The 23,291-nt window shown below is 40.3% G+C and overlaps 1 protein-coding gene across 1 annotated transcript in view; it reads left to right on the plus strand.

Annotated features, from left to right (window-relative positions):
- The window catches only part of TTBK2 (tau tubulin kinase 2), a 2,201,340-nt gene that overhangs the window by 1,765,467 nt on the left and 412,582 nt on the right, over positions 1-23,291 (plus strand). The gene's annotated exons all lie outside the window — the stretch shown is intronic.

The raw sequence follows: 23,291 nt of genomic DNA on the forward strand, positions 1-23,291 counted from the left end.
GACAGTGTAAAATTACAAAGATAAAACTTGTTGCATGCATGCATTGTTATCTGTTGGTTATGCAGTGAACTGCATGATCAACTCATACTGTGCGTCAGACATTCCTACCCACATCTGACAAATATATATACTTGATATGGGCACAGCTGTCATCATGTGCTCAGTAGTCATTGGACAGAAAGAGAGAGATGCACACAAGTGCTAGGCATATCAGTGTACAGGCTGGTTGGTGGAGTTGTCGGGAGAGTGGGTGGGGTTGTGAAGCAGAGCATATATGTAAATATAGTAGCCCTTCATGCAGATGTAAGCTTATTAATAAATTATATGATGGCTGCCTACTGAATTTGTTCTTATTTCTTCTTGGTATGTCGGACTGTTTTTTCCCTTTTTCTGTCCTTAACAGGCAAATGCATTTTATTTCTTAGGTTCATAGGTAGGTACTAGGCTACTGGCCCTAGGGCCTATATAAGCTTAGCCAAAAAATGTACCCTGGCTTTCGCCACCCAAGAAAATTATTTTCATGTGCCCCTATTGAGCAGAGCCACAGAAGTGATCCCTGGGGTGAATTTCTCATTTCCCATCCAGTCATCAAGATTTTTCTTGAAGAGTGCTAATGAGGAGCTCTGTTTGACATAGATAGGTAGTCTGTTCCAGAGTATGGGAAGTCTCTGGGACAGGAATCTATCCTTCCAGCATGTTCTTTTTATTGTGGTGACAAGGTTTAGGTCCCTAGAGCATGTAGCTTGGAGGGATTGGGATTTCTTTAAGTGGAACATGTCCAACAGCTCTGGGTTTGACATAGCTTTGTATGTTAGGCAGAGATCGCCCCTGAGTAGGCGATATGCGATGGAGTAAAGCTGTAGTTTTTTGAGACTGTCTGCGTAGAGCATCTGTTTGAGGCCAGTAATCCTCTTTGTTAGGTATTTCTGTGGTCTTTCCAGTTGTATATGTCTTGTGAGGTACATACCAAAAGGGGCATTGTACTCTATAATGGGTCTAATGAGTGATGAGTAGAGGGGAACAATGGCCTCTTTTTTTCTGGATGAGAATTCTTTTGTGATGAGATGAGCCATTCTTCTTACAAGTGAGTGTTATTTTTTTTTTCTTCTGTCATATTAAAGGTGTTTTTTGTGCTGAGTTTTATTAATCTGTGAAAGTTCTGTTTAGTTGTTCCACTGGGTGAGGGTGGTTAGCCTGGCAAGGAGGCTGGATTTCAGAGTTTCTGAATTTGTGTGTGCAGGTCACATCTGGACCGAGTCATTCACAGTTTCCTCATTTGATGACATTGGGAAGGGTCTGAGGAAATAGGAACAAGTTCTGCCATGAGAGCTTGATGCCAGGTTGCTGCAGTAGTGACCTAGTTGATTCTGCAGAGGCCCTTGAAAGGAACTAAGCAATACTCCAAAATCATGTTCTTGACTGTGCAGTTCTACCACATGATGTTGAAGTCTGACAACATTTAGCTTGCTGACTTCTGAAAGAATCCACATTCATGGATACTGGACCTGCCTGGGCCTCCTGTGGTGCACAACCAAAATGACTTTCATGCATGCAAACCTGACTTCTTCCCTGCTCACTAACATCAGCCATGTGTATCTGGTATGTCCTTTCAAGTATATAGAGGTACAGGATGACATGGATGCTGTACAAGAAGATCATCATGACATTATCTCTTGCATCCACCATTCCCATGTATTGATGAATTTCCTCAAATATTCTCTGTAACACTCTTACCATCTCTACCAGATTGTCAGTGGCAGTACCCTGTGCCTGAACAATGTTCCAACACATTTGTTGCTGTGCCAGTAATGCTTTACATGTCTTAGGACCCAGCTTTGATCAGTGCTTTCATCTAGCACCCTGTTGGACATATTGCATGGCGCGTATTTCAACCTTTGACATTGTCCTGTCTTCTTGGAGAGGTTCTAAATGTGCAACTGTCATTGGAGGTTGAGCTTTGTGAGAATTATCCCCTTCTGTTAATGGCATGTGCACATGCCGCAGTGCTTGTCAATCTGCCTGACATATTCTGGAGTCGTCAACCTGCTTTGGAAGGGTATGTCTTCACTCTGTGCCATGAGTATGAAAGTAAAGACATCATCATCAACAGGCTTATGATCATCAACATCAGCCTGCTGTGCTGCACCATCACCTGTCACTGATATTTAATTTGGTGTGAACAAATGACAAGTATTTTACTGTAGTATGCTTCATTACTCACTTTTCAACAACTCCCTGTACATCTTTCAGTTCAGGTTAAAAGGAATGAAGTCCATATGTACCATGTGATGTTTATGTTTGCAGTGGTGGCATTGTCAGTTCTGAGATACCTGACGGACAAACATTGCTATGCTGTAATGCATTCTACCAACAGATAATTATCACACTGTCCAAGCTACCATACAGTGATACTTAACCTGCTACAATACCTTTGGGAACATATTGTGGGCATACCAAACTGCCTGTATCCATGCCACGTTCCATCATCCAATCTCCACCATTTTTGTTACAAGTCATTGCATTTTTTTTGCTTTCCTCATGGCAGTGGAACCATGTCATTGCTCTCTTCCTTCTCTGCCACTGTATGATTTCTTCCCAACCCCCATGGCATTTATGTTTGCTAGCATTTGGTTTCATACTGCAGCTCACTCTGTTTGTCTAGAACCCCCTTTTCTACATAGACATTTCCATAGGTCTTAAGTGAGTGCATCCATCAAGAAGATATTGTTCTTCTCTGGTGTGAGCTTATCACTCATATACATATCTTTCAACCTCTTAACACAGGAAAACTGGACAAGGCCACAAAAAATGAGGGGCCAAGGGCCCAAAAATAGGGAAAATTTTAGCCGTTGCTCTTATAAACATAGAAAGTTGCTAGAATAAAAGGTTTTATGTTGCCATGCATTTTTTTGAAGGATATTAAGTCTGAAACTCAAATGTCTGTCATTATTTAATTAATTCAATCCTCACTGATTTGCTAGGAAACCACACATTTTAGACAGAACAGACTAAGACTGAAAGTATGAGGTAAAAATCTGGACATTCTGTGAAAATCTGGACTGTTGAGAGGTATGGATTTGTGTTTTATTTCCTGCTACTGTTGTAATATGTACACATAGGAGTAACACATTGGGTATTACTAGCAGAGAGATTTGCCCTGCACCACCTTAAAAAGAAGTTATACCCCCATCCACCTAACACTTCTATGTGACTGTTCACTTATGATTAATAACAGTGGGTTACGTTTGTGAATGTGTATGTTTTTTTTGTGTGTACACTAAACACTGAACTGTACATTACACTGTCTGTGTAACTGTGTGATGTGTGACTTTATTTTGTATGTTATGTGGTAGTGGTGGAGATTGAGTGTATGGCTTTCAAGAGCATAAACAAGTGCTGACAGTCAAGTGCATGCGCACCTGTCTGAATTGTACATATGCATGACTACACTTCCCTCAAAAATGTGCAACCCTGTACCTACCTGTGCTGCTTGTATTCACACTTTAAGAATATTTCTGTTTTCATGTAATAAGTTCTTAGTTAATTTGTAATATTTAATAAATTACATTAAGATACTGATTACTTTCTTTCCATTTTTGTCTCCCCCTGAACAGCCTGGCACACCTTGGCTGTGGTCCTCCACTCTAGCATGGGAGAGATCCCCATCCCAATATGTGCTAGTTTAGCAACATTGAGAGTAGTTGTGGTTCCTTCCCTGTAGGCAGCCAGGCACACACAGTTACTACCACCAGGAGCAGACCCAGCTGCTGGACTGGCAGGCTCCAGACAACAAGCCTCCAGAGGTTATCGCCACCCCCCCCAAGCAACAGGCCCTGCCCACTCAGATTCTACTGGGTAGGATTCTCATTGATGTTCAACAGGCTGCTGTGGTAATGTGTCCTTCCATACCACCACTATCTGTGCAGCCACCCTGTTGTCTCATTTTCACCCTCTTTTCAGTTGTCCCACATTCTCCCAATCACTGCTTGTCCATCCTCATTTGGTCTGTCTTCATTCTCTTTGTGGACCCAACCTGTTATGTGATCACCTACCACTGTCTGTCTTTTCTGTGTCTTTTGTCAAAACCCTTATATACTCCATACCTGTCTTTACTTCCCTAGAGCCTTCCCCTCTTCTCTTATCTATTTCAAAAAAAGAGGTCTAGCGCCATCAAAAAAAAAAAATATATATATATATACCCTCCTTTCCCACCTCCTCCAGCACAACCCATTTATGCCATCCTACTATCTTTTAGAAAAAAGCAGCAAGTCTACAGAGACTCCAACCAGTTACAAACTCACAAATGTGTTTTCTAATTCAGAATACTTTTCTGAATTAGAATACACATTTGTGAGCTTGGGACTGGTCTGAGTCTCAGAGTTTCTGCAGACTTGCTGCTTTTTTTCTTGATCCTACTGTGTTTCCCTTGTATTCTCTCTCCCCTTTTTCTGCTTTCCTGTCAACCACTTTCCACAGTTATAAATTAAATAAACTTAAGGTTGCTGTCGAGGTATGTTTATCCATTAGTCAGTGTTGCTGTGTCATTTTAAGTGCAGACTTCTGTGTAGAGCAATGGTGCGCTTGCTCGTTAACTTTGGAAACATATGAAGTTATACTACTTCCACTTATGTGCATTTCATTTGCATATGTGCAGGTATTACCTGAACATTTTTCATATCAACTTAAATATGTCTACACTGTTTCCTGGGCAGTTCTTTGTAGACTGAACATGTGCAAAAACCTGCAATGCTGGTTCTTGCATTAGCATATTGGTGAAGAGCTGCTGTTTGCACATTCACTTTGCACACCTGTGCACTATATGACTATGTACCACCCTACATGTTTAAATGTGGTTAAGTCTTAAGTTGCAGTGCCTTGGAATTTTGACATAGTTTACTTGTTGTACCCCACACCAAGAGTCACTCAGGGTAGACATGGTTATTCTGAGTGACATATGGCAGTCCATGATGCACTTACATTAGTTGTGATTAACAGGTATGTAAAGAGGCACCACGCACTCAGCTTGAATATGAATGAAAGAAAAAAAAGTGATGTATTCTTTTTGCAGTGGTTTATGTTTTTGATGTAATGAATATAATGAAGTAAATGCAGTGAAATACATACCAATAAAATGTGTACAGTTATTAAACTAAACACATTACTTGCTCACAGCATCCTCTGTGAGTGTTTGCATGTTGGTTAGAGTGTAATATTCAGAAACATTCACTTTGCTGCAGTGCAGCTGTAAATATCAAGGGTTTCATACTACAAGGCCATTGTTGCTTAGGTATATATTACAATTTGGCTTAGCATCAGTATTGTAAAAAAAAAAAAAAAAAACAGCTACACAGTAAATTAGCAACATACTCACTCACTCAGGCAGTGTGAACTTGCAACAGATGGAACTGGACATTTTATTGTATAAAAAGATAGCAACGGTAAAAAGGGAATAGCAAACAGAAAAACACATACAAGGGTAAACATAAGGAATGATTTGTGAGGGAAAAAAGGAAGGGGATTTTTATTTGTATTTCTTTATCTTTTTGTGACATGCGCCTATTTTCCGAAGAAGTGTAGACGTGGAAGGCAACGGCTAACTTGTGTGGGAAGCATAGAGGGAGCAGGGAAGGTAGCAAGGGCAGATAAACTCAAAAAACATGCATTGTGCAATACATACAGGGAGGAATGAGGTTTAAAAGAAAGTAAGACTTAAATGAGCTGTGTAATGTTTGAAAATGACTGGGCAGATTATAAGTGATGCATAATGTTTGCAGCTGGAAGTGTGTCAGTATGGCTTGTGATGTAAAATGCTTGCAACTAGGATTGTGTCGGTGTGGTTTGTTTTCATTTATATAAGTGTATGATTGTCTATGTCATAAGTGATAGCTTAATAAAGATGTTTCTTCTAAAAAGAAAAGAGCAGGAATTGAATAATCTATGTAATATTGCTTAGGTTATATAATTTATAGCAATATATGTGAAGTATAATTTTTGTAAGCACAGTTCAATTACTTTTATATAAATGCAAATTTGTCTATCTCCCAAGGATAATTCAGTAAAGGTGTTTAAAAAAAGTATGCATTGTGGTACAGGGGTGGTAGGGATACATTAGGTGTGGACAACAGTGGAGAGAAGCAGACATACAGAGGACAGGCAACTGGAGATGGAGAAGTTTGGACTACAAGCAAGGTATGGAAAATGGCACATAAACAAGAGGAATACTAAGTTGAGGAATATGATGGGGTGCTTGGTAGCCTGTCTGACTAGATCAGAGGAAAGCCCACACAGATGTCCGTCACCTGTGTGCTTGATGTCATGGGTATGCGCTGCCTCTAATGGCCCTCTGGAAGAGACAACTGGCTACATAAATCTACCAGTCATGTGTAGAGGCACACCATGGTACCATTGCAGGTGTTCGGCTACTGCCATGCTTCAGATGCTAATGCAACCATTTGCCACATGTGACACTAGATACCCAAGGGGGGACCCCACGGGCCCCTCTCAGAAGAGAATTCTCCACCACACCCTCCTGAGAGGTAGCCATGGTGTCCATCAGCATGCACCTAGGTCACCATCATAAGAGTGGTGGAAGTCACCCCACTCTGAGGCAGGCTTGGTGACTCATAACCAGGTATATCAGTTAGTGCAGACCCAGATCCCCCCAGCTGGACATATAGAATGAAAACCATAAAACAGAAAGAGAAAAAAATAAAACACGTTAGTACACATGTATGTTGCGAACAGAATTGCAGTTGCACAATACTGTTATTGAGGTAGACTGTCATGGCAGCAGGTTATGTATACTGCCAACTCTGTTGAGACATGCTTGCCTGTTGAACTGCCTCTGTCCTCAGCCACTCTTCCAGAAAGTAAGGACAATTTGGTACACTGTGAACATGTCAAAAGAGGGCAGGGAAGCAGACAGTGTTAAAAAAAATATTACAGTTCTTACAATAAAAGGTTGCTGCATACTCCCTAACATCTTCCTCCCGCTGGAGAAGCAGGTCAGGGTCTCACCACTGCTAATCACTGTAGTGATGTCTACACTGCTCATCGGTGTTAGTGATGTGAGTGGCATCACTCACTGGCTTGACATGCTGGTGCCAAGCATCCACTTTATATAATGCAAAATCATGATGAATCAACAGGCCCTCTGGATAATCCATGTGCAGCACATACTGAAATATATCGGTTTGCTGGCTGCATCAGGCAATAGCCCTGCTGAAACTAGTGCCTAAAGAGGACATGTCCACTCTTGGTAACCCCATGTACATGGTCACACATTTAGACATAATGTGATGCACATCATTAGGCAGCAACATTGTGATAACCAGTGTATCACTAGTGCAGAGTTGAGGCAGTATGGACTTTGCACGCTCTGAGCAGAAGTGTCTCTGTTTATATAGGGATGAGCATTTGCACATCCGGTGTGTGATAACACAATGTTTTGTGGCAGTGATCAAAGAGACAGTTGCGTTAAATTACCTCATTATCATATTATGAAGCCTATTTTGAAAATTAAAAGGAAGTTATCATATTACAGAAGACTGCATTAGCACAAGCAAATCAGGAATAGGACCTGATTTGGACCATCAGCAACAGTCTTGTCAAATTTAACCTGTTCCCTTTCCTAATAAAATATACAGTAAGAGCCTGCTATAATGGACAGGCAGTTTCCCATCATCTTCTGGCCAGCCTGATAGACATGGGCATCCTGAGGCAATGTAGCAATTGTCTTGTGTATACTAACAACCACTTATTATACTTATTTGATATTTGTTCACCGGGTTAGTCCATCTGAGCCAATGGCCAGTGTTCAGTGGAGACCTGAGGAGAAAACCAAACATAAAAAGATAACATAGTAGCCAATATACAAAACCCAAGAAAAACAGTGCAGCAATACAACATAAGCAAAACTTACATATGCAGTAATCAGGTGAAATGAATAACTAATAAAAATAAAACAAAATGAAGTAATTAAACTAGTACATCTAAGTATTTACAATAATGACATATCTTTCCTAAGTAGTATAATGTAGTATTGTCTAGTGAGCAGATTAGTCATTGAATTATTAGATGTAGACAGGTAGTGAAAGGAAAATGCAGATTATGGAGGATTTAGGCAAGGACAGCTTTTGAGTTCAGTAAGTAGTGCTTGGCTTCAGTTTTAAAGCAGCTGGAACAAGTGATGATACGAATGTGAGGTGGTAGCCTATTCCACTCAAGGGACACAGTGTGTTTATAGAGGAGTTTACAATATGTTTTGTTGGGTTTATAGATGTCTAGAAGGTGCTGGTCGAAACAACAAAGAGATCAGGTTGGGTTATAAATGGATACTGAGGTAGGGAATGATGGGCAGGCTAACAGTTTGTTGAGTAGGGAGTGTGTCAGTTGCAGCTGGGAAAGTAGTAAGAGCTTGGGGAATTCTAGCCATTGAAGCTGTTTCAGAGCAAGGCATTGATGGGATTTATAAGGCTGGTTACTGGCGAATTTAGCTATGTCATTGTAAGCGTGTTCTAGTTTGGAGAGAAGGTTTGACTGAAGGTGAGTTAGGATAGGGGAGGCGTAGAGGAGACATGGAAGGAGACAGGCTTGGGCAAGGGTGGGTTTGGAGTTGGAAGGAAGAAATTTCTTATTCCTGTAGAGAAGACCCAATTTCATGTTAGTTTTTTTGATACAGTGTTGGACATGGATATCGAATTTGAGTTGGTCATCGATTATTGTACCCAGTTACTTAGTGTGAGGCTCAGCTTTGATGAGAATGTTATCTAGTGAAGAAATAGTAAAGATGGATTTAAGGTGTTGGGAGTTTTGGGGAGAAACAGGAGGAGCTTAGTTTTTTGGGGGTTAAGTATAAGTTGATGCTCTGTGAGCCATTTTTCCAAAGATGAGAAGGAATTTTGCGTGATAGAAAGAAGTTTAGAGATGTCAGCACAAGAGATAAGAGTAGAGTCACCGATGTACTGTAAGAGGCAGGAGGTGTTGCAGTAAAGATGTTTGGTGAAGATGTTGAATAGGAGAGGGCCAAGGACTGAGCCTCGAGGGACACCAGTTTGAATAGGTAGGAAAGGGGAACAAGCAGATTGTCATCTGATAGACTGGAGCCTATTGAATAGCTTGAGAACCAGTGAATAATAGAGGGGGAGAGATTAAGGTCAGTAAGCTAAGTAAGTATCTTGGAATGGGAGACAAGATCAAAAGCTTTAGAGAGTTCAAGAAAGAGGCAAGACATGAGGAGGTTTTTGTTCCTGGCTTCAGCAACAGTGTGAGTGAGGGATAGGAGGGCAGTGGAGGTGCTGTGGTATGGCCTAAAACCATGTTGAGTGGGGGTCATAAGACTTTCATTAAAATGGTGAGATAAAAGCTGATTGTGAATACATTTTTTGAGAATTTTGGCTAGAGGGGATAGGATGCAATGTGTCTGTAGTTAGAGGGCTCAGTGGAGTTGTCTCCTTTGTGAAGTGAAATGGTGTAGAAAGATTTCCAGATGTCTGAGACAGTAGCCTCTTGGATAGATCTATTTATTAGGATATAGACAAGATAGGCTATGGAATGAGCAGAGAGTTTAAGAAAGAGGGGGGAGGGAGGTTATCCGTAGAGGGAGAACAAGGTTTCAGTTTTAGTAGAAGTGACTTGATGTAGGCTGTGGAGATGGGGTTAAGAGAGAAAAGGGTTATGTTGCATGTGTAGTGAGTGGTGTGAGGGTGGTTATGGGTTTGGGAAGGTTGGGTATGTTTTTGAATAGATTCATTCATGTGGGTATTAAGTAAGGTGGCAGTTTCTAAGGGAGAGAGTTATTAGGGTAGGGGTTGGGGGGTGGTAGGTTGACTTGGATTTTAGATGTTATTGATGGTATGCCAGAATTTTTGGGGGTTAGACTTTTGGGAGAACTGGGGATTATAAAAGTAAGTTTTCTTGTCTTTTTTTAAGTGTTGTTTTTGCTAGATTACTTAGTTCTTTATATTTTCATAGGAATGTTGCCGATTTAGTTTTTAGCCATTTTTTTTTTTGGTGAACCAAGGTGAGTCGTTGGCTTTGATTCTCACATTTCTTAAGAGGAGCTGAAGAGTCAAGTTAATCAAGAAAAATGCTATTAAAGTGTAGAATGGCTTAATTAAGAGGGAGGTACTTAAGGAAGCCCCAGTTTATGGAAGTGAGTCTCTTATTGAAGGTTTCAGGATTGAAAGAAGAAAGCTTGTGACGCACTCTAAAATGGTGGAATTTAGGTATTTGGGAAAAGTAGCGCTGGACTTGGATAGGAAGGTGGTCACTTAGGGAGTTGGGCAGGGCTCTAGAGTCATGATATGGGGAGGGGTCAGAGGTAAGAATCCAGTGTAATCTTACTCCTGAAACAAATACTTTATGTGAAATATGTAGTCACACTATGAAACTGGAGGCAAGATTCCCATATAATTACAAACTGAATACCAAACAGGTTGTCAGCGCACACACGCTTGCAACACTAAATAAGGACACAAAACATAAATCCATATATGCAGAGGTACTCACTAGTAGCATACCAAAAGATCAGAGACCTCCCAAATGGGAACCACTTACAAGCATAACAATGCAAAAAACAACCACAGCACAATAATGCTCACATGCACCAGTGTCTCATCAAATAAGCCCATAAGGTGTAATACCACAAAAACGTAATGTATTGCTCATAGGTGACTCGATTGTGGGACACATGGATGTTCCACTCACTAGGCTGGATAAGAAGCTGGTAACAGATAGCTGCCTGTCAGGTGCAAGGAACTATCAGTTCACTCAAGCCACTCGGCCACAAGTACCAGTATGACTCAGTCATAGTCCATGTAGAGGGGTGAATGACTTGAGACGAACCTCAATGGGCTAGATGAACAGAAACATGACTGCGCTTTCAGAATGTGTCACAGGCAGGTGTAAGCCTAGCCTTAAGCTGTATTCTACCTCCTCCAAGGATGACGCCACAATACAAACAAAAATGATTGCCTTTAACAGTTGACGTAGCTTCTGGTGTCCATCCAAGGAGATCCAGTATCTTGTCAGCCTGGGAAGACAGAGTCAACAAGCCACTCTGATTTGCCAGAGATAGTCTGCACCTGTCTCCTCTAGGCTTTTGGACACTGGCAAAGGCATTAGCCACCCCTTTTGTGGCCTTTTAGGCACTGTCAAAATAACCAACCTCCAAACATAACAAAACCCTCTCTGGATAAACTCATGGTAATGTGGCTTAATGCTAGGAGTCTAAACAAGAAACAGCACTCCCTGGAAGCACTCCTCACTTTGAAAGATGCTGATGTCTGTACAGTAACTGAGGTATGGTTCCAAGGTGCGGAAAGCACCCTGGCTTTGCAGGGCTACAATGTCTTCTGCACGTTCAGACCACAAGCTGAGCATGAAAAAACCAAAGGAGGAGGTGTATCCAACTTCATTAAGGATAAGTTCACCTCGAAACTGGTCAAACAGTATCACACTCTCAACCTATTCCATGTCCAATTAACTTTAGGCAAAGCCGCCTCCCACATCATAGCTAGCTATAGGTCCCCCACCATGAAACAGAAAAAGCATACCTGGACTTAATGATGTCACTTGCCGTACAGCCCAACACCTTACTCATGGGTGATTTTAATTATCCTGCCATCGGATGGGAAACGTACACAGGCACAAACATGTTGGCTCAGAGGTTCTTGGACTTTATAAGTGCAAATGCTGTGAAACAGGTAGTTGGCACACACACAAGAGGCTTACATGTCTTGGACATAGTAATCACTAACATGGTAGAGCATTGCACCACCCACCCCCGTGCGGTATCCACCCTAGTAAGATCAGATCATAGATCAGTCTCATTCTGTGCAATTATAAGACCAGATACCCCATCAAGCTCAAAACCCTTAAGAATTTTTCAAAGACAAGCTATTTCCTACTATGTGATGGTATAAGAAGTTTCAAAGTCCCCTCCAAAGCAGATTACACAGACTCCCATGCAGAGGTGTACACCAATGCCCTGTATAACCACTTAAGCAGTTGTATAGAATTGGGTGTATCTGACCAGATTAAAAACAAATCTTGCCGAAAAAACAAGCCATCCTGGTGGACCCCTAGCATAAACAGGCTATACAACAAGAGAAAGAACCTAATGTCCAAGAACAAGAGGGAACTGGCTCAGCAGAGAAAGAAATCCCTCTCTAGCTAAAACAAACAAATTAGAGATCTTGCTAAGTCCTCCAAAGCTAATTACAAAGTAAAAATAGCATCCCTAACTAAGTATAATTACAAGGCATTCTTTATGTCCGAAATCTAAAAAGGAATACCCAGGTATGTGCTTAACTGGTTGTGGATGACACCACCTATACTCAACTGGAGGTAATACCCAACCAGCTAGCTGATGGATTTCGAGCAAACGTCACCCCCGTGCCCCCTCCAGTCATCCCCCAAAGAATACCTACCACCATTTCCTCAGCCTATTATCTCAAGAGAACCGGTCATCTTGGCACTTTCCAAGGCCAAAAGGACATCATCAGTGGGACCAGATAATTATTATTATTATTATTATTATTATTATTATTATTATTATTATTTATTAATATTTGTTGACTGGGAAAGTCCACTGGGCTTGAGACCCATTTTTAGTGGAGACCCTGGGAGAAAAGCTCCAAGTTACATGAAAATCATTACATGAATTTGTAAGGAAACCATTACTTATAAATCAAGTGAAATAATACAGAAAACTATCTAAACAGCACATATGTTGTAAAAAGGCACAATACAGTAACAATGTAACATTAGCATGTAGGAAAATTATACAGTTAGAAATATTTAACAATACAGCTCAAATTTTTTTTGGGGGGGGGCGGAGTAGGAAAAGGGAAAGGTAAGTGTAGTGGGAAAGTGGGAAGGTAGAATTAAAGACTTAAACTTAAAAGTAAAATAGATATAGTTAGAATCTTATAGCTAGGTGGTGGGAATATGTAGATTATAGGTAACGTGTATTTAACGGTAGTAATAAAAGTAGGAAGTGACAGAGAAGAGAAATGTGTTGATAGTTGTATAGATGTGTGGAGTAGGATACTAAAGATTAGGGATAACTCATATGGTGTAAAGTTTGCCTAATTTGAAGTATTTTTTTACTGCGTTATTAACATGCAAGTCAAAGCCAAGTTTGCTCTCAATAGTAATTCCTTGCAGTTTGGCCTGATTTACTAACTCTATTTGAGTTTTGTTTATGGAGAATATAGTAAAGTCTGTGGGAACAGGTTTAGATACAAAGATGAGTAGTTTAGATTTATTAGGTTTAAGTAATAGCTGTGATTGGTTTAGCCAGAGTTCTGTGGATGTAAAGGTATTTTGTGTTAACTTTTGGAGGTCAGAGAAGTTATTGGAGGTACAGATTATGGTTGAACCGTCTGCATATTGTATGGTTGTACAATCAGAGAGCACTTTATATAGGTCATTTATAAAAATGTTGAATAGTAAGGGTCCTAAGATTGACCCCTGGGGCACTCCTATGTTATTTGGGAGAAAGCTAGAGAGGTTATTCTGCCATTTTACGGATTACTGTCTGTTTTCCAAGTAACTAGTGAATCAGGTTAGGGTGGCATCAGAGCATCCTAGTCTGTGGCTTCATGTCAGTGGTGTGCAGGTCCCTAATATTACTGACGTAAACAGCTTTTCACTTGTACTCAGCATTTAAACTGCATTTACTTCACCTGGAAGAGCTTTGTATGCTGTTGCAACTTATTTGTGGCACTTTGGTTTTACAAGCAAAGTGTCTTCCCTCAAGACTGTGTCTACCTTTACTAATACTGCTCCAACTCTTGGAATTACACCTGTGCTCTATTGTACAGCCACTTATACTAAAAGTTTTACAAGCAAAGTGTCTTTCCTCAAGACTGCGTCTACCTTTATTGATACTGCTCCAACTCCTGGAATGTTATCTTTACTGATACTGCTCCATCTATTGTATAGCCAGTTTACACTAAAAGTATGTTCTAAGCTCGTATCACAAATTAGTTTTACTTTGTCTACTGTACAGGATACCTGCATACCACTGAGAGCCCCCCCTTACTCACCTGTTTAGAAACTGTGTCTCTGTCTCTCTTTGCCGTCTATAAGTTAGTCACTAAGCTAGTGTCAACTCCCTCTTAGTTAGCTATACTCTTTTTGTTTTTATGTTTGTGGTTTCCTTTTAACTGTTTTTATCTTACAGCAAATACCTGTGTATACCTCACTATAACATCTCTTCCTTCTCTGTCTACACCTCCCCACCTCTTCTACTTACCTGTTGACTCACTCTGTGCTCCTTACTGTTTCCCTCCTGGCCTGCTGATTGTTTCTTGTGGTGACTCTTCCTGGCCCAGAATACCCCTTTACTCTCCTGTCTATCTCATCTCTGCATATACTACATTTCCCTGCATCCCACTCTTTCTGTCTCACCTTTAATCCTCTGGGGCATTTTTAAACTGTTAGTCTTTCTGTGCCATTTTGTTTTCCTCTTCCTACTAGTCTGTGGCTTTATGTCAGTGGTGTGCAGGGCCCTAATATTACTGATGTAAACAGCTTTTCACTTGTACTCAGCATTTTAACTGCATTTACTTCACCTGGAAGAGCTTTGTATGCTGTTGCAACTTATTTGTGGCACTTTGGTTTTACAAGCAAAGTGTCTTCCCTCAAGACTGTGTCTACCTTTACTAATACTGCTCCAACTCTTGGAATTACACCTGTGCTCTATTGTACAGCCACTTATACTAAAAGTTTTACAAGCAAAGTGTCTTTCCTCAAGACTGCGTCTACCTTTATTGATACTGCTCCAACTCCTGGAATGTTATCTTTACTGATACTGCTCCATCTATTGTATAGCCAGTTTACACTAAAAGTATGTTCTAAGCTCGTATCACAAATTAGTTTTACTTTGTCTACTGTACAGGATACCTGCATACCACTGAGAGCCCCCCCTTACTCACCTGTTTAGAAACTGTGTCTCTGTCTCTCTTTGCCGTCTATAAGTTAGTCACTAAGCTAGTGTCAACTCCCTCTTAGTTAGCTATACTCTTTTTGTTTTTATGTTTGTGGTTTCCTTTTAACTGTTTTTATCTTACAGCAAATACCTGTGTATACCTCACTATAACATCTCTTCCTTCTCTGTCTACACCTCCCCACCTCTTCTACTTACCTGTTGACTCACTCTGTGCTCCTTACTGTTTCCCTCCTGGCCTGCTGATTGTTTCTTGTGGTGACTCTTCCTGGCCCAGAATACCCCTTTACTCTCCTGTCTATCTCATCTCTGCATATACTACATTTCCCTGCATCCCACTCTTTCTGTCTCACCTTTAATCCTCTGGGGCATTTTTAAACTGTTAGTCTTTCTGTGCCATTTTGTTTTCCTCTTCCTACTAGTCTGTGGCTTTATGTCAGTGGTGTGCAGGGCCCTAATATTACTGATGTAAACAGCTTTTCACTTGTACTCAGCATTTTAACTGCATTTACTTCACCTGGAAGAACTTTGTATGCTGTTGCAACTTATTTGTTGGAGTTTGGTAAGCACTTTTTCAAAGATTTGCGAAGTCATTGCTTGGCTGAGTTATTGTCTCATGCCACACAAGTGAAAGGCTGTACATAAATTGATATAGGTTATTTTTTATCTGCTTTCGGATATATTTCTACTTATGTAGCAGTTGTTCACTTTTACCATGTATCTGTAGATTGCAGTTTGAATTTCTTTAGCAGTACTAACTGGTGACAGTTGGTTTGTAGAATCTAGGTATTGCATTATTGGGCATTTAACTTGTACAGTGACTGCTTTATGGCATGACCTCTATGTCAAAATACTTTTAGTAGTAGTCTTATGGATGTGAAGTATAGCTCACTTTGTTTAGTTCTAAGGTCTGTTGCTGTGAGACTGCCAATTGTTTTAACTCCTTAACCTGGCTTGTGGAATTCAAGAGTTAAAGTATAGAACTTCTGTTTAGCTATATTCTCATATCCCAGTCAGTTTGAGTATTTCAGCTACAAAATGTCACATGTTTACTACATGAACTACAACAGACATTTTTGTCAGTTGTTTTACACTAAGACAGTGGTTAATAGTTTTACCATTGTTATGTGAAAGTGTTATAGCAGAAGTAAGTTACTGAACTTTTGTCTCACATTGTTACTGCTCTGAACTGTAAAGTTAATATCATATGTACTTTGTTTTATTTATTTCTGTATTTTTCATATTTTATCTCAAGTAACTCCTCTCTAGCTGTTATCAGTAGTTGTGTGTATAGTACCTCTGTTGTTTTTGTTTTTTTCCCTAGTTTTTATATTCAACACACTCTCTCCCCTCCTGTTTTCCATAGGTTTTACAAACAAAGTGTCTTCCCTCAAGACTGCGCCTACCTTTACTGATACTGCTCCAACTCCTGGAATTATGCCTGTGCTCTATTGTATAGCCAGTTTACACTAAAAGTATGCTCTAAGCTTATACCACAAATTAGTCTTACCTTGTCTATTGTACAGGATACTTGCATACCACTGAGAGCCCCTCCCCCCTTACTCACCTGTTTAGAAACCTTGTCTCTGTCTTTCTTTGCCATCTATAAGTTAGTCACTATGCTAGTGTCAACTCTCTCTTAGTTAGCTATACTCGTTTTGTTTTTCTGTATGTGGTTTCCTTTTAACTGATTTTATCTTACTGCAAATACCTATGTACACCTCGCTATAACATCTCTTCCTTCTCTGTCTACACCTCCCCACCTCTTCTACTTACCTGCTGACTTTCACTCTGTGCTCCTTACTGTTTCCCTCCTGGCCTGCTGATTGTTTCTTGTGGTGACTCTTCCTGGCCCATCCCACTCCATTTGTCCTTGCTATGTTCGCTCCCCTCCCTCCCACCCACCCCTATATCATTTCCTTTATACCCAGCCACCTAATCTCTTCCACCCCCTAAATCCACCCCTTCCTGTCTGCTAAAACAATCTAAACACCTTACCCTCCCCTACTTATCACTTCATAGTGTAGTCTGCTGCAAATCCTCCTCCTTTCTACATATCCCCTACTCCCCCTACAGGTTGTTTCACTTAAATGTTACTTCAACTCTCTAACCAATCCAACAACTTACTTTTCATAGTCCCTTACCCACTCCTCACTGCATCCCTATCCTACTTCCCCACCTTTGGCCATGACTATTGCAACCCTCTCTATTTTCCTCTTGCTGCCATTACTTCTCCTTCTTACATCTTGTACTACTCCATTACCACCTGTCCATAGAGATCCCACTAATCCCCATACTAACTGCTTCTCATCTCTGCAGTACTTTATTACAATCTCCTCCTCTATCTTTCCCATAAACAACCCTCTGCCTAAAATCAAACTTCCTCCCCCTCACTCTCTAGCATCTAAAACCAAGACAAAGTACTTGACTTACAGCCCATTTAATTTCAAACTTTACCAACTTCATATAGACCTGCTTCTATCAGGAGACATACATCCAAATCCTGGGCCCATCCATCACCCCACCATGCATAACTCTACCTCTCCCTACTTAATAAACTCATCCTCTCCAAACAAACATATTTTCTTTTACTCTATGAATGCCCATAGTATTCTAAAGTTAGTGAAATCCATGCCTGGATAGCCTTCCATACCCCTTATGTCATCACCCTAACAGAGACTTGGCTAAAACCCCAAACCTCTGATAAAGACATTCTCCCCCCTGGTTATAATATACTCTGCATAGATCGCCAAAACAAAAAAGGGGGTGGCGTAGCCATCCTCTGCTCCAACCACCTCACCATTACAAGTATTATGAAACCTATCCCATACTTTTCTCCTGCTGAACTACTTACAGCTAACCTTAAAATCAATGACCACACCACTATCACAGTAGCAGCCATCTATATTCTTCCAGGAGACAACATTCCTCTGCTCGAAAATATTCTTTCATACTTTTCCCAACACGTCCCCAATGAAACTATCCTCCTTGGGGATGTCAACATTAATTGGTTAACTCTCAGTAATCCATACTCTAATACTCATATTAATTTATATGGCTTTACACAGCTAATCTCCCAACCTACTCTTACAAACAACTCACACACATCTAGTACTCTTATTGACCGGGTACTTGTATCTAATCCTTCCAAATATCATAACCCTGAAACCCTACCAAAGACCCTGAGTGATCACTCCCCTATAAAAGTGGTTAGGTTCACTCCGCACTTCTCAGAACCTCCTAAATTTATCGCTTGTTGCAAACTTTCTAACTTCCATCCAGAAACCTTTAATGCTCTCCTCTCTAAAGTAAACTGGAAATTCCTTACCCATCTCCCACTAGAAGAAGCAGTTCCACCTTCCTTAGCATCTTAGACTCACTTGCTCCCCCTCGCAAGGTCCAAATTAATTCCATCATATCTCCGTGACTTTCAAAAGCCACTCATACTCTTACGATAACTAGAGACAAATTATGGAAAAAAATGGTCACAAACTAAGCTCTCTGCAGACTTGCAAAAACATAAGGAACTCAGAAATCTGACAAAAAACACATAAGCAAAGATGAAAAGGACTTCTATAACAAACCTCCCACAGCCCTAAAATCTAATCCTAAAAAAGTCTGGAACTCTATTAACCAAATATTGCATCCTGGTAATCTTAGCTCCCCCAATCCATGCCCAGACAAGACATCTGAAGAAACTGCCACTATCTTCAATACCTATTTTATCGATTCAATATCTAAGCTACTGAACCCTAACCCAAACTCCTGTACTACTAACATCTCCAACTTTTCTGAACCTACTCCTAATACTATCTCCTCAAATACCTTCTCCCTCAAACCTGTACCTACTAGCTACATCAAAACTCTACAAAGCCATGCTCAGCATCAGCTGAAAATATTCCTTCCACTTTTCCTCTACTAGCAGCTGACTCTCTTGCTCTCCCTGTATCTACCTTAATTAATCACTCTAGCTCTGAATATAAAGTCCCTTCCATCTGGAAACAATGCTACACTCTACCTATACACAAAGGAGCTAACTCCTCTGATATCTCCAACTTTAGACTTATCACTATCCTCTCCCCTCTCTCTAAAGTACTAGAAAAATGTATTCATAAACAAGTTATGCAGTCTCTAATACAGGAAAATCTGCTTACACCCACTTAACATGGCTTCAGACCCAAACATAGCACTACTACAGCTCTATTATCCTTCCTTAACACTGTCTCTATAACCATAGATGACCATAAACTTATTTATATTCTTGTACCTCTCAAAAGATTTCGGCACTGTCTCACACTCTCTTCTGCTGCACAAACTGCATAACCTCAACTTCTCCTCTGATACTGTAGCATGGTTCTTCAGCTACCTCAATGATAGATCCCAATCAGTGAGATGGCACTCTGCACTCTCCCCTCCTCTCCCTGTAAAAATGGGTGTACCTCAAGGGTCTATCCTAGGGCCTTTACTTTTTAATATCTTTACTAATCAGCTCTATGCCTCCTGTTCTCAGTCATCTTTAGTGCATTATGCAGATGACTCTAAAGATATCACAACAGCCAACTCTCCCTCTAAGCTCTTCTCAGCTAATCAAGCATCTTTTAACTTGGTTGAAACATGGCTCTCCAGCAACCAGCTTATCCTTAACCCTAAAAAAAACAAAGCTGTTACTCTTCCTACCTAAAATGTTCAACAATATTAAACCCTCCTTCTCCATACAGTCCCTTAATAACACTCCCATTCAGGTAGAATCCAGCACTAAGCTCTTAGGTGTAACCATCGACGATCAGCATAAATTTGACATGCATGTTAATAACTGAATCAAAAAGACTCATTCAAAACTAGGGCTCCTTTACCGTAACAAGAAATTCCTTACCTCTGAAGCCAAGATTACTCTCTCTCTCACCTACCTTCCACCCAGTCTAATGTACAATTCTCAAATTCTCACAAATCTTAACTCAGCACTCCTGACCAAACTCGAATCTACCTACAACAAGGTAGCTAGATTTGCTTCCCAACAAACCTACAAATCCCATCACTGTCTCTCTAATACACCTAAACTGGCTTGAATTACCCCACCAGCTTCTCTGTCCGCTACAGGTCATCCATTCTATCCTATACCAGCCTTCCTACTGCCCAGCACTATCCCCTCTCATCTCCCATTATTCTCCCTCCATACCTCTCCGAAGTTCTAACCAAGACCTACTACACATCTACAAACCAAGTCTAAATTTGGACACATATATAGCTATCACCCCACTATTGCCTGGAATAGGCTCCCACTAGAAATCAGGACCCTTACACATCCTAAACAATTTAAGACAGCCACCAAAGAGCACTTTAAAAGTCACTGGTCCTGCCACTGCACTCTCCCTCCTTAAACATCCCGTACTTCTCATACCTTAATCTACTTTCTTCCCTTAACTCACTCTTCTCACTAGCTCTTTCTAATCTTCCTTGACTACTCTTTCTACTGTCTTCTAAAATCTATTAAGCAAATCACTTCAGAGAAACATTCTATTGTAATTGTCTTGCCTTCATGCAACTAGATTATGATAAAACTGGGTTCTTGTAACCACTTACCCCAAAAATTATATTCATCTTAATGACATATTTCTTTTTATACAACTTGAAATAGTTATGCTATACTCCTGATTATTGACACTGTATAACATTGTATTGCTACTTAATGCCTTGTAATAATCCTGTAACATTGCTGTTTAATGCTAATTTATAATGAAAATTGTGTAATATGTTGGAGCTTTTCTCCCCGGGCCTCTGCTGAAAAAGGGCTCTTCAGATCAGTCAGTCAATCCCGGTCAACAAATGTAAAATAAAATAAATTGCAGTTGCTGGATAAGTTTGATGTGGGAGACTGTGTCAAATACTTTTGAAAGATCCAGTAACAGGGCTGATGTAAGTAGGTTACTATCTAGGGCGTTATAGATGAAATTTGTGAAGGAGACTAGGGCAATAATGGTACTCTGGGATGGTCGAAAACCATGTTGTGAAGGGGATAGTACGTTGTTGCTGGTTAGATATTCAGCAAGTTGTTTGTGGATGCATTTTTCCATTATTTTAGATAGAGGGGACAGTATGGAAATGGGTCTAAAATTAGATAGGTCATGAGGGTTTCCACCTTTATGAAGTGGGGTGAGGTGATTATTGATTTTTTCCAGAGCTTGGGGGCCGTGTATTCTGCAAGTGACCAGTTTTTATGTATACTTACTGGGAAACCTATTGCCTTAGCACTCATTTTGAGGTATTCTGGAGGGGAGATTATCAGCAGATAAGGAGCCTGGTTTCAATTTGCCAAGTAATGTTTGTATTTGAGAGGTTGCTACAGGTTGGAAGTTAAAGGATGGTATGGAGCTGATATTGCCTTGAGGTATGGTGGATGGGTTAATGGGGGTTGGAGTATTGCCTTGTTTACTAATGTAAGGATAAAGTCAAAGTTTTTATTAAATATTTCAGTGATTTCAACTGGGTTTTCTCTGGAAATGGAGATGGGTTTTGGGTGCTGCCAGGATTTAGTAATGAGTTGACAGATTTCGAGAAAAGTCTGGGATTATTACTGTGGGCATTTATTTGTTGAGAGGAGCAAGTCTTTTTGTTCTGATTAATGGCCTGTTTTGCTTCGTTTCTAAGTATTTTGAAGGCGGTTTCATTGGGTGGGGTCTTTTCTTAATTTGTGCCATGCTCTGTCTCTATTAATCAGCAGTTGTTTGGCTAACTTAGATAGCCAAGGAGCATGGTTATGTTTAACTCTCGTTTTTCTTATGGGGATTATGGATTTAATGGTATTTAGGAAGACAGTATTGAAATAATGTACTGCTTCATCTAAGGGAAGATATTTCAGTGGGTTCCAGTTTAGTGTTTGTAATAGGTTGCAAAAGTGAGAGTGGCTAAAATTGGCTAGATTTCTGGTATATTTGTATGAATTAATGCTTGGGGTAGAGGTTGATAGTTTGTGTATCAGGGCTGGTAAGTGGTCACTTAGGGTGTTGGGAAGTGTGTTGGGATTGGAGTAATATTGTGAGTGGGATACTAATATCCAGTCTAGGGTGGATTCAGGGTGCTTGTTTGTTGTGTGTGTTGGGGTTTGTATAAGTTGTGTAAATTTGAACAGATTAATGGAGTTTGTGGAATTGTTTGTTGTTTAAGCCAATTTATATTAGTGTCACCGAGGATGATGGTTTCATTTCAGATGTAGTGGTTAGACCATGATAGGAAGTCTTCCAGTGTTGGGATTTTGGGACCTGGAGGAATATAGATGGTGGCAGTAGATATTTGTTTATGGTTGTTGAAAAATAGTGATGCTAACAGGATTTCCATATTATTGAAGGTGGGAACTGTTTTTGGGTGGGGTATTATGTTTAAGTGGTTATGGTATATTAATGCTAGGCCTCCCCCTTTCTTATGAAGTCTATCTTTTCGTAATATTTGATATCCAGGGGGAAGTATTTCTGAGTCTGATATGTGGGGTTTGAGCCAGGTTTCTGTTAGAGCAACTACATCAGGTGTATACTGTGAAAGCCATACATGGAAGTCAGATACTATGGATGTTTAACGTCACAATGCAAAGGTCTTTTGGTGTTTTCACTGAGAGTGATGTAGAGTTGTTAATATATTGGGTAGAAGAGGGTCCAAGGTTTGGATGAATATCTCCACTTTGGCATAATAATGTGAATATAGTGGTTTGGATTGTGGATGAAATGTAGTTAAGTATGGTTATGAGCTGTATAATTGTTTGATTTTAGGTATATTAAAATGCAGTTTGCTCTTGAAATTGGTGGTGTCTCTGTGAGTGAAGAGCGATGATGAAACATCAGAGTAACTATTTTGGGATGAGTTATGGTATATGTATGCTGTAGTTTTTCTTGGGGTTAGTTGTAGTGCAGTGTTAGAAGTGAGGTGGTAAGTAGATTAAAGAAGGTTAGGGATGTTACTAATAGTAGAGTTAGAGTGTGCATGATGTGAGATGTAGGAGAGTTTTAGTTGTTTTGGGTGTGGGATGTGATGAACTCAGGGGAGCTTAGAGCCTATGAGGAGGTTGGAAGGAGTGGCCTGTGATGTATAACGTTAGAGATGGTGGGGGCAGGGTAGGGGAGTGGAGTGAGCAGAGTGGGCTTGCCCTTGCAGAGGGCTGAGAGTGAAAAAACTTTCAGTGGAGGACTAAGGAAAGGTATGTGGAATCGAGCATTTAACTTTATTGAGTGGGGTTATCAATGATACATAAGGGTGACTGTGCACTAAAACTAATTAATAGGGTTGGGTAGGTATTTTAATAAGTTTGCAGCAATTATTTAACTGGGATAAATAAATTACTGTAAAATAT

The sequence above is a fragment of the Protopterus annectens genome, chromosome 6.part0 (genome assembly GCF_019279795.1).
Source record: "Protopterus annectens isolate FY-2018-M chromosome 6.part0, PAN1.0, whole genome shotgun sequence".
In the NCBI taxonomy this organism is placed as follows: domain Eukaryota; kingdom Metazoa; phylum Chordata; order Ceratodontiformes; family Protopteridae; genus Protopterus; species Protopterus annectens.